General features: G+C 38.4%; 1 protein-coding gene across 1 annotated transcript in view; it reads right to left on the bottom strand.

Moving 5' to 3' along the window:
- LRFN2 (leucine rich repeat and fibronectin type III domain containing 2) overlaps positions 1–12487 on the bottom strand; it is a 134921-nt gene that overhangs the window by 39129 nt on the left and 83305 nt on the right. The gene's annotated exons all lie outside the window — the stretch shown is intronic.

Here is a 12487-nt window from a genome sequence, read left to right as displayed (position 1 = left end):
CCCAGTCAAGCATTTATTTCTTAAAAATGTATGTTTAATTCCAAAACTGAACAGAATAGGAGTTCTTGGAACTTCTGCCTCCTAATAGATTATTGCAACTGTATTTTCTCTCCTTACAATTTTATAAATTTTATTAGGTAGAGGACAAATCTTGCTGTCATGTTGCAAGGTTTATTTAAAACTATGAAAGATTTCACTTGGAATAGTGCCTGCTTCTTTGAGGGTAGAAGCTGTCTTATAGTAATTACATATTGCTGCATAAAAATGTGGAATTAATCTTAGAGTTGAAAGAGCTGATTTTATGGATAAAAATAACTACATATTTACCCTTCAGTGATATGGTTCTTAATGACCACGTAATTATTGGGCAAGTCCTGAGGCAAGCCAGTTCACTTGCCCACCCCTAAAATTCATGATAGGCAGCTTAGGAAGCAGAAATCTCTTGCATAATCATCACCTGGAATCACCCTATGCTCAGCCATCCTAGAGGAAAGATGACATTGTACAGCTTTAAAAAGAAGAAAAGCAGGAAAAACATGTTACCTTAGGCTCCTTGCAAGCTTTTTGATTCCTGCATGCTCTCGCACTACAGCCCTTCCTATTGTAATCACAGCAGAGCTCCTCATGATGCCCACAGCTGTGTTTTGCTTCCCACCCATTTTTATTTGTGACATATACAACTCTTATACACTTTTCTGGCTTGAACTGTAAAGTGTGTTTCTTTGGAAAGTAAACAAAAAGTACTGGAGTTTCCTTCTCTGGAGTTACTCAGGACCTGTCTGGACACTTTCCTGTGCAACCTATTATAGAGAACCATTAGAAGAGAGGTTGGACTAGATGATTTCCATAGATCCCTTCCAACCTCTGCAATTCTGTGATTTACAGGCTGTGATGGCTGACTGAGGCTGGGAGGAGCCCTTAACACAATAAGATGTGAGGCATCCTCATGCTTTATCTGTTGCCTCTCCAGTGCTGACTTTCCAAGATGTCACTGCTGGATTTCCCTGAAGCGTGACACAGAGGGCTGCTCTCAGTACACACGTAGAGCTGATCTCCATGTCCCTACAACTCACTGCCTTTTCTGCTGAATAACAACTATCTACCTTCTGTGCCACCTGCTGCAGAGCAGCTCGTGCTGGTCTGTGAGTGGGCATGTGAGGTGTAAAGTCATGCTGTTCCTCGCATTCCGTAGGTGGCGGATAGTCACCTGTGCCTAAGCTGGTTCTGTTACTGCTGTACACGTGACAGGATAACATGCAATGTCTCATAATGGCTTCAATAATTAACTAATATGAGGCCACTCAAGTGTTAACAAACACGTGACACTAGAGAGACATCTCACAAAAAAGTCACGGTGCCACTATTTATATTTCATTCCACTGCAGAAATGACAGTTATGCAGATGTTCTGTAAAATTAAAATAAGTTATGAAGGTCAGTTTTTAATCCAGCAGTAGCATACACCAAACAGAGAAGAAAATCTATCACCTCAGTCAGTGTTTTTTAACTCTTAGAACCACTTTTTCCTCCTCCCTGTGAAAGAAACAATAACACGAGCCCTATGTTTGGGCCTGCACACAAAAGCAGCTGCTTCCTCTCAAGGGTGAGATGGTTTGGTTTCTCCAGTCTAGAACATGGAGCAGCATGGAGCTGTAGAAATGCAAGATGCTGTGTTTGCTGAACTATGCATGGTAGTTCAGTTATTTCAAGGTTTTCTGCATGGCAAGTGCTAGTAGTTATATAACACTATTGCTGTTCTTTAGGAGAGGAAAGGATTGAAGCATCTGTGTTTGCTGAACTCCGCAAACAAGATAAAAGCAAAGTACTTTTAGAAAGGATGGCTTGTGAAGACTAATTTTTTACCTCCAACAGTAAATAAAAGGCTACTGAATAAAATGTTTGGAGCTTAGCAACTAAGCTACTGATGCAAATCTGCAGCATCCTTAGCAAAATGCTGTAAATAAGCTTTATATTATCAATTAATAGTTTACTAACAGGCAATTGGCTTTTTGAATCTTAATTATAATTGTGTTCTGCAGCTTTAATTTAGCACATTACCCTACCAGCTGAAATTATAAACAAAAAAGCAGTTCAAAAGGGGGAGAAATAGATACAGTTAATTAGTAATAAGCCCTTTCATAGATTCTCCTTCATCTACATTCCCACCCTCTAAACATCTATTCATAAATGTGAATGCACACTTAGGAGAGCAGTGTCTCCTTTAAGTGTCCCAATTCTCTAACCACATTTTTTCCGGATGCTGTTAAATATCACAGAGCTTTGGGGAGACAGTTGACTCTAAGCATCAGAATGAAAAGCATTTATAAAAGAAAAACGGGGGGGAGGAACAGAATTTAATTACAGAAAATAGGGACTGCAACACCGAGAGGAGACTATGAAGCAGGAGATCTAAATGGCAAAGTAAGCCCTGATGGGGAAACCATCTGTGGATGGATTGAAAGCTCATCATCTGTCTGTGTGTGCTTGCATGTGCACAAGAAAAAGAAGCAGAGAGCACATTATTTGCTTTTACCAGCAGAAGAACAGATCAGTAGCATCTGTACCAGGATGCAAATATCATCGCTATTGTCGCTCCGGTTGTTGAATGCATTTGAAAATATTAACTGTAAATACTGTTTGTTTGAAGAGGACATTTCTAGCCTTTATCACCTGTTGCCAGCATCTGTACTTCAAGCTTCTGAGCCTTCCTGACATGACAAAATCATGACACAGAAAATAGGAAACACACCCAAGTGTTTACAAACAGCAGATTGGAAAGAACTGTTGTGGGCAGGACTTTTTAAAGAGAACATCTGGGGCCTTTGCAGGACAACTGCTTTTCTCTTTCCCCTCCAGAAAGGCAAAACACCTACGCAGCAGACATGGAAAGAATATGGGAGTCTATTATATGACTATCTTATAAAATCTAGTCTCTCCAACAGAGTCAGAGTAATTGGTAGCTGCCAAGAAGATGGATGTATAATAAAAATTGTTTTGATTTCATTTCTGGTAACATTCATACAAAGCAGAATATGAATTGTTAAGCTTAGGGTCTGTTTTTTGCCGAGAGGTTTGTTCACCGTGTTCCCAAATCTCCTGTGACCTGCAACACCAAGCATTTTACAGGCTGTTAGTGATAGCCCTGTGATAAACTAACCATTCTGATTTACATTTAAAAGGTATCCATCAGCCAGCTAAAGTAGATTTCTCACAGCGAGTCAGTAAATCTGGCAGGGTTTCTCTCTCAGCCAAAGATGAAAAATAGTCTCTTTAGTCCTCTTATAACATATATTGGTATGAATTAATATGTGCAAGAGTCATAAACCTTGGTGTTTTGTATTCAAATTTTCCTCATAAAGATACAACTTCTGAGATTTGGCATCTCATTTCAAGAATGCCTCTGAGGCATTTTTTAATTCTATATTCATTGAGCTTTGCATATAAATTCCAATAACCTTTGCATACCATAGCACCAAGTACAAGGCAGCTGTCAGACAAGAAAGGTACCACTGCAGTATGCAGGCTAGGAGAAAAAATAAATACAGAGAAGGGTGGATGGTTAGTGGTTCTCATTAGTCTACCTCCTGTTACACAGGGATATAGCTTCCCAGGAATGTATGGATGAGCTGTTACACTTTTTTCAGGTTTGTAGGTGCTCTTGGAATAATTGGATTTATTTTTTTTTTTCCCTAGGAGCTACTCTTTTCCTCTTAACCTTCTCATCTCTTATGTCTGTATTCATTGTACCTCTTGTCACTCTGTCTACCCTGTAGATGCAAAGCTTTATGGACTGCAGTGATGGATGAAGTTTCATGGGTATTCTCTGAAGCAACTGACAGCCTGTAAAAAGGGATTGAGTCATGTCAGGAAAAAAATTATTCCTTAATCCTTTACATTTCCATTAACTATGTGGTAGAGGTCTCAGTATGCCCCGATACATACAGTTCGTTTATGTCTGATTCATCTAGTGATGACTAACACCTCTGCATCAGAATCTGTCCTCAGGACTGCGCAGATTGAAACAGTTTTGTTGTTCAGCTGCTGCTAGTTTCATGAGCATTTCTGAAACTGTTTAGTTGTTGAAACTTGGTCGTATGTAGGTGCTCACAGGTTCACAATCGGGATACTAGCACTAATTTTATTTATCTTTTGTCTTTTGTGTTCACCTAGGTTTTAGCATTCCTCTGGGGGTAAAGCTGCATATCATCAGCTGTACATATGTACAGTGCAATTTAGATTTTAGCTATGCCTTTTTGGGAGCTGACTTTATTGAAAATAATTAGTAGCATTAAGATGTGAAATTCTTGCTTTCTCCAGCTACCCTACCTTTTACAGAGAGAAAACATTTACAAACACACTATTTCAGGTATTCGTGGCTACCATTTGTAAGGTTGACCTGCATTAATTTGATCAACATTGCTTCCATAGTGTCTTAGTTTCAGCTGGGATGGAATTGTTTTCTTTGCAGTGCCTGGTGTGACATCATGTTTTGATTCCAGGGGAAAAACAATGTTGATAACACACCAATGTTTCTACTTGCTGCTGAGCAGTGTGGTACAAAGCCAAAGACCTTCTCAGTGAAGGACCCAAGACGCTGGGAGGGAATGGAATTAGGACAACTGACTTAGACTGGGCAAAGGGGATTTTCCATACCACACGACATCATGCAGGAGTTCTGAAGAGGGGGCAGGAGTTAATTGCTCTCTCCTGCTGTTCAGGAGTCCAGCGGGGCATCAGTTGAAGGGTTGTAATAACTATTATAATTTTCCTTTCCTCTTAGTAAATAGTTTTATCCCAACCAACAAGTTCTATTACTTTTTAATTTTTTTTTTCTTCTCTTCCCCATTCCATTGGGAAGGGGGGGAGTGAGTGAACAACTGTATGGTGCTCAGCCACCTGCCAAGTTAAACCACAACACATAGTAACACACCCCTAATGAATTTTAGTGGACTTACTGCCCTTTGTACAACATATTCTTCAATACTATCACAACAAGGTTCATTTATGCACTTTATTTCATTGGCTTTCTGTCCTATACAAACCGCTCAGGGTCCATCCTATCTCCTCTGTCCTTCCCAGGTCTGGTATCTGTCCCTGCTTGGTCATGATTAGGGAGAATTCTGCTAAAGAGGCATAGCTTCCAAATGAAATCAACTCATAGGATGGCCTTAAATGTGAGAACATTTCCTTTATGGCTGGATATCAAAAAACTGGATCTGGAGCAGAGATAAGGATAATCCATAAAAAGCAATTTTCAAGAGGGTTCACTTTATGAAGTCTGATTTAATCCACTCAGAAAATTCCTAAGGAAATAACCCAGTATTTTCTTCTATAGAGCTGTCTCACAGAGAAATTTATTGGTCTCTTTCAGTCTTTCATTGGAAAAACTTATGTCTGTTTGTTTGCATTTCTTGGAAAAAATTTCTCACTTTTCATAATTACTTATCTATTCCTGCCTCCAGTCTTTTCTTTCTTTTAAACACTAATTTTACCCATTCCTTTACCTTTCCCAAGGCTACAACTATCCATTTATCAAAAACTCAAAGAAATCAGTGTGGCTGGTCAGGGACAGGCCAGAAGTAATTCAGTTACAAGAGCATCCATGCAGCACTAGGCTATGATCTTGGTGGAATGCACTTTTTAACCCACAAACCCCTGTTCACTGCAGGATTTTGGTAGAGGAAGGTCAAATCTCGTAGCAGCTTTTCTGCTGAAGTACAGGACAGTAACACTGATAGCATCTGGTACAGAAACCTCAGAGCTTTAATGCAGATAGAATTTTTCATCTTTCCAGGACTCCCAGTTAGCTGAGGGTTAGCACTTTTTTCACTGAACACAGTACTTCGCATAAACTTGAGCAGAGCAAATCCATTTGCTCTTGTTCCATCATGGTTAACCTCCACAATCAAGTCATTTCTTCACATTTTTTGTTACTTAGGCCAAAAACCAATTGTGAGCCTGACCATGAAGGTGTACAGATTGTAAATCTTTAAAGACAACAGTAATCCCAACTGTTATCAAACAAAAATCAGAATCAGTTAACAATATCAGTTTTTTGTTTCCATTTTTACTGCTTAGCTGAGCTCTTGAAGTACATGATAAAAATTTCCTTCCTAGAGTCACCTTCTTGTACTATATAGGCAGCACTCTGGAAAGGGCACTTGGGTGTGCCTACATGAGGATTTTGTTTTTCTTTTGAAGTAGCTCAGATCAAGGAGAAATATGTAGATTATGTGCCAAATATGTAGACCACTGGTTGCTGAATAGTCTGAATAGTCACCCTACAGCACTTATATCTCCTATTCCTAGGAAATTCCTAGGGATCATAAGCCAAGAGAAAACCAGGTGCAAGACTGTTAGATCCTACCTCACTTTTACTAGCACCTTGCTGAAATGAAGACATCCTTTTAATCCATTTAGTTTTGAGAAATGTGCAAAATTAGTCAAGCTTTTGAGATTCGTTTCCTGAGAAAATAAAATTTAGTGAACATATTCCATGTACTTGTGAGCCTGTCTAGCACTTCCCCACAATACATTTGGGACATTTTCATCACTTCAGATAAAATTTGCAGTACAGAACCTCAGAAATATTTACTACTCATGCATTTCAAGAATACAGACTAAGTTTCAGGAAGGGAGTAAAGTACTAGCTTTACTGGAGTTTTACAAAGGAAATCATGAGCCACATAGAAGAGAGATGCTTTTAAAATCCTGATTACAGAAAAGGCTTTAACTGAAGTTAATCATTTTTAGAGGCCTTTTTGCTTTTAAGTGGTCTGAACTGTATAGGTTCCCTGGTATCTAATAAGCACCAATTTCATTTTTTGGTCCCAATATAACTCAGTTGACCAGTGGCCTATTCAGGCATACACATCCTTGGGAAGACAGATTTACCACTAGTTCCACAAAAAAGTACGTTCCACGTAGCTTGGGGAGGTAAGCGTTGATGGCAATCCAGATATGGAAAAACACTCAGAGAACCTGAATGCCCCATTCCAATTCATTTCAGTGGGTCTTAAGTCCTGAGATTTTTTTTTTAAACAATCTTAATCTCATTCTATTAAGAATTACTACACTGCTGCTATAGTGGTGGCTACTGTTTCTGTAGCCACGCTGCACAAATTTCAGCATTTTTTGTGATCTAATTTACAAAATAAGAGAGTTTCTACATAAAGGATAGCATCACTCCATTATGCCTAACCCCTAGACCTTGACTGATCTGGTATCACAGCACTTGAAACTCAGTCTGAAAATATTTCATTCTCGGAGCACACAGAGAACAGGGTAAAAGAACTACAGACTTAAAACGCTATTTAGCAATTAGCCTAAACCTCTTGTGCTACAGAAGATGGAAATTTTTACTCTGAAAAGATGTTTACCTTCAATGCTAAGGTCAGCTTCATTTGTATCTGTCTTGAAGCTTGTGGTTCAGTCTCTGAATGCTGATTGCAGTAACTGAATTAACTCAGTCCTATACTGTAAATCCAATAGGCAGGATTGAGTTACTCGTTCATTAAAAATTATGCTACTTGCAGCAAATACCCACATAAAACACATGATTTCAAAATGAAAATGTCACATTTCAGAAACACTGGAAACAAATATTCAAAATGATTCATTTCATACCTTTCCTAAAGTAGTTTCACAAAACCATAACAATCACACAAATAGTTTTGGTCAACATGGACTAATACATATCAGTGGGTAAAATTTCTGGTCAAGCAATAGTTACCCAACTGAGACAAAACTCATTATAAGGCTCATTATAACCTTAAAAATCATAGCTTGACTTTGTTGACAAGGGTGTTTTTTTCTGAGAAATTAACCATACTTGCTATATTCTGCCTTTAGTGACTGGAAATCATAGCCTTTTACCGCCTAATTTGTTGAGACAAAAAAAAAAAAAAACACTTTGCAACCAGAGTGCTTTCTTAATAGGCACAAAATTTAAATATGCAGTCAGTTACACGCAAGAATACAAAAAACAAACTGCAATGAAAGAAGTTATTTAGAAAATCTGGGTGCAGGCGTTTGAGAGATTTAGGTAGCACCACTTGATACAGGCTTGTGCATCTATTTGTACATTGGTTATCAGTGTCCCTTTTCTTCAAGGGCAAAACACTGTGCCTTAAATGTCTAAGCCAGCTGATGAGGAGCTGTGGGTGGGCAGTAAGAGAAGCCTGAAGCAGCTGAGCAGCTACTTGGTGGCTCCAGGTCAGATGATAAAATAATACATTTCCCAGGGCATGGGGATACCTTGCACCAACAGCAGTTCAGACTGTTTCCCAGTGCATCCACATCTGTGGAGGATGGTGACTTCTTAGTGACAGGGGCAGAGAATACATAGAGCACCATTTTCAAATGCACTAACTAGAAATTTCTATTTTATTTTTATCTCAGACTATTTGCAGGTCCATTCATTTTCTCCTGTTCATTTAATGCACCCTGGCATTTATCTTTACCTCCTATTTTTAGTGCTTTATGTCAGTTTCCATCAGATTCAATCTACAAACTCATGAGTCAGCTAAAATGAGCCCCTTTTCTATTTTTAACCATCTAGTTCATTTATTTATCTGGTTCTTTAGAGCAATCCTGCATTTTGCTTCATCAGCAAAGGAGGAGAGAACTTATCAGTTATTCTCTTACTCATTTTGAACTGCAAATGTACTAAGGAGCAACCTTCTCAGAGATATTGCCTACGATGTGAAATGTAATATTCAAAGTTTATTTTCATCATTTGAATCCAAGCTCCTCATAACACCAACTCCACAGGTGGCTCTTTATCCCTAGCTTATTCTAATTCTTATAAAAACCTTTATTTAATCTTAATTCCTTCTACATCAAAGGAAAAGGGAGATAATTAAAAGTGGTATCCTCTCCTTAATCTGAACTTGTTGCCTTTTTTTTTTTTTTTCCTGACCATACATATAGCCCTGGAAACAAGCTCTGTCCAGTATTCTCTATCTGCAATATACGTTGTATTTTTCCTTTCATGTATAAACTATACATAAAAAGTCACTCTTAGGGAAAACAAAACAAAACAAAACATACATATAAAAAGCCTTTTTTGTTGTTGTTGTTTCTCATAAATATAATTTGGTGCATAAAGTTACTTTTAGATTTAGAAATGCCATGAAACATGGGCAAGATGAATTGAAGCATATCAGGAAAAGTTCACACTCATAAGATACTGCACTCATTTCTTTGTTGAATACCTCAGGTTAGGATTCCTAAACAAGCTAGCAAGAACATTCAGTAATAGAAGCCCTGTGCTTCAGAAGGTACACCCCACTGGTTTGTAGCTGTGGTTGGCTTATGGTTTGGTGAAAAATAACAGCAGAGGACTGAGAAGAAAACAGGACCCCTGTTGTCCCACTGCATGACTCAACACACATCCTGCACAACCTCAGGCTCTTTCTTCAGCCTGGCAAAGTTAACTGTATTTTCTTGCTTTTCACTTAGTTTGGCTGGAACAAGTTTTGTTAGTGAAACCTTCTCTTTCTAGTCTAGTCACTGATGCCTATGCAAGAGGATAATTAATTGCTCCTTTGGAGGTCTTTACTCCCATTATTTCTAGCACGTGAAAGGTGGGCACTTAAACTTGTAGGCTTTAAAGATGTCACATCTGCTTGTATAGTTATATTTTCAGATTGTTATGTCACAGGACAGGAAAGAGAAAGGAGAATTGAACTTCTGACAGCAGTGCCTGTTCTTTCATATCAGCACTTCTGTGCATTACAGAAGATACCTTTCCTACCTTGTTTTTACAGATGACTGAGATGAGACACAATCTAGCTCAAATATCACTCCCAATATCACTCTCAGAGTCTTTCCTAAACAATCCAGCTCTCTTGACTTTCAGACCTTCTCCTTATGCAGTGATTTTTTTCCATGCATAAGCTATGTCACTCTACACTTTTTTAACACAAATTTGGCGTAACTGATAGTATTGGCACAGTTAAATTTGTGCCAACACAAATGGTGGGGCTTCACTTTTCGGGAAGAAATCTGGCGTCTAACTCTTGGATGACTTTGCCCTAAGCTACCTATCATGTGGTAAAATTCACTTTTTAAAAAAAATTTCTAATAAAATAAATATACCGATTGACTGCTACAATCAGTTGTTTGTAATGTACCTGAAGTCAGTGTGTGTGTAAAGGCTGTTAATGTGAAAGTCATTGCACAGAAAGGGATATTGCAGGTAAGAGACAGCTTTTACAGCTCTTTCACTGGCTGGCCACTGGTTCATTATTATCCAAGGCTCAATGTGACCAGAAGCCAGAGGCTGTGGATGCCTGTGCAAGGCTGAAATGACTCTGGTCCCCAGCACCAAGTACCAGCAGCACAGACAGCCTTGGAAGGAATGCTGCCTGTTTTCCTGATATTTTTCCTGATAGTTTGGTTGTTTAACCATAGTGAAGAGTCTCAAATTTCACAACTAATGAGTAAATAAATAGTAGAGCGAATTTCTAACTCTTCTGGTTATGGAGAACTTTTGGCCAGTGCAAAGGAGTACAAAGGCAAACAGTACAGTGAAGGCAAACAGACTTAAAAGACTTCCTAGTCCATTACTTTCCAAATAACAATAACATAAGCATATTGTGACATTTCAGTCATATCGATGAGGTTGTCTGGAGGACTTGAATGTAAAACTATAGAAGTGACAACTGTTTTTCTGTCAATCACAGACTGGTCTGCAGAGACCTTGTCCCAGGAAAGATGGGAAGTCTTCCAGGTAAGGGTAAAGGAAGATGAGTGGAAAGCAAGATAAGGATAGCTGTTTTTTTTTTTTTTTTTTTTTTTTTACAATTCCTGCAGTGTTTATTTATGAGTAAACAAAAGCTTTCAATCCCCCAGGCTCTCCATATAGCACCTTTCACTGGTGCTAAGGAAGCAAAGAAAAACAAGAAGTCTCTTAAAATTAAAATGAAGGGAAAACATGCAATAAAATAAAACATACAACCCCAAATATTTTAAACATGTATTCTGCTTCACTTTGCAGTTTCTGCTCACCAACTACTCACAGAACAACGATCTTATCAGATAAGAGCGGCCAGATGCTACATGCTGCATTTAAATTTATATTGCAAACAACAGGCTCCATTACCCATGGATTTTCTCATTGCATTCCTAATACTGTCTTCCTGCATGCTTTATTGTTCTTCATTTCCCTATTTGCTCTTTGCTTTCTAGCGTGCGCCAACACATCCTAGTATTTATTTCAAACATTTCTATTTTATATATATATTTTTTTGCTTAATCTGCCTTTGACTAAATATCATTCTTTCTGCTTCTAAAAACTCTCTGCTTCTCAGATACAGTATCTAAAGCTGCTGTCTCACACACTCTTGCCTGTTTCTTTTTCCCTTTCTGCTTCTCTCCCTCTTCCTTCATTCCCTAATCATTTGATCACTGAAGGTCTTTGATGTGTGAACCTTCCAGGTCAGACCCAATTTAATTATGTTTTTTTAGAAGACTGACCTCTCTGGTCCCAATTTGTTCAAGACATTTCCTTCATTGATCCAGGGCCAGATCCCTGCACTAATACCATTCTAAACCAGTGTTCCTGATATTAGAAAGAGCTGTGTATTAGTTCTGAAGGTCATACTGCATATATCAGCAATTAATAGCACTGATTTATTTGTGGTGGATACAATATACTCTTCCTTGCCCTTAGGTCTAGATGCCTTAACAGAAAATCAAGGAGAAACAATTAGAGGTATTCTCATACTGCAAGAGAAGCACTTTCTTCACCATTCATAAGCATCGTCAAAGAATAGATTGCATTTTTCAGCAAATTACAAGACATCCCAAAGGTCTGTACATTTAATTTCTGCTAGGCTATTATGAAAACAAAGCCCAACACTATGGGAATTTTCCTTTTTAAATTCAGCTCTTATCATCTACCACTCCAGAAATAGCTGGCAAGATATTTCAGTCTTTGAGGTGGAAAGACAAACGTGTGACTTCAAGAAAGATCAAGAGCCCTGTAGAACATCTGCAAAGCAAAACGTGCTGCATTAATGGCACCCAGAGTGGATAGAAGATAGCTCTTATAAATTTTATCACTCTGATACGCATGAAAAATTCACCTGTATAAGCAAGTTGCGTTCTTCAGCAGAGAAGTACAAGCTTCATATCTTCAGCAGAAAAAAGTTAAGATGAACTGAAATGCAACATTTTCACCCCAGAAAAGGAAAACAGCAATATTTCAGCCAAGAAAATGGAAAACCATGTCCACGGTGATTACTATAATTCATTGCTTCCAGAGTCTGCAATTAGTGTAGAACCAGAAGGACACAGAGATCAGTGACAACAGCATAGAAACTACACCATGCCACTGTGCATGCTCACTGAGCACGAGGTATGGCAAAGGTCTCTTTGAATTAGTTTGAGCTAATTAAGTACAGCTCTGTGTTTTACAGGATCTGCAGATGCCTCAATCCACTTTACTCAGTTCCCCTCAAGGGCAATGTCAAATCTGAGTA

The sequence above is a fragment of the Phasianus colchicus genome, chromosome 2, assembly GCF_987193195.1.
Source record: "Phasianus colchicus chromosome 2, bPhaCol1.hap1.1, whole genome shotgun sequence".
In the NCBI taxonomy this organism is placed as follows: domain Eukaryota; kingdom Metazoa; phylum Chordata; class Aves; order Galliformes; family Phasianidae; genus Phasianus; species Phasianus colchicus.
Note: the sequence above shows the minus strand (reverse complement) of the source record. Positions and strands in the feature narration are given on the sequence as shown.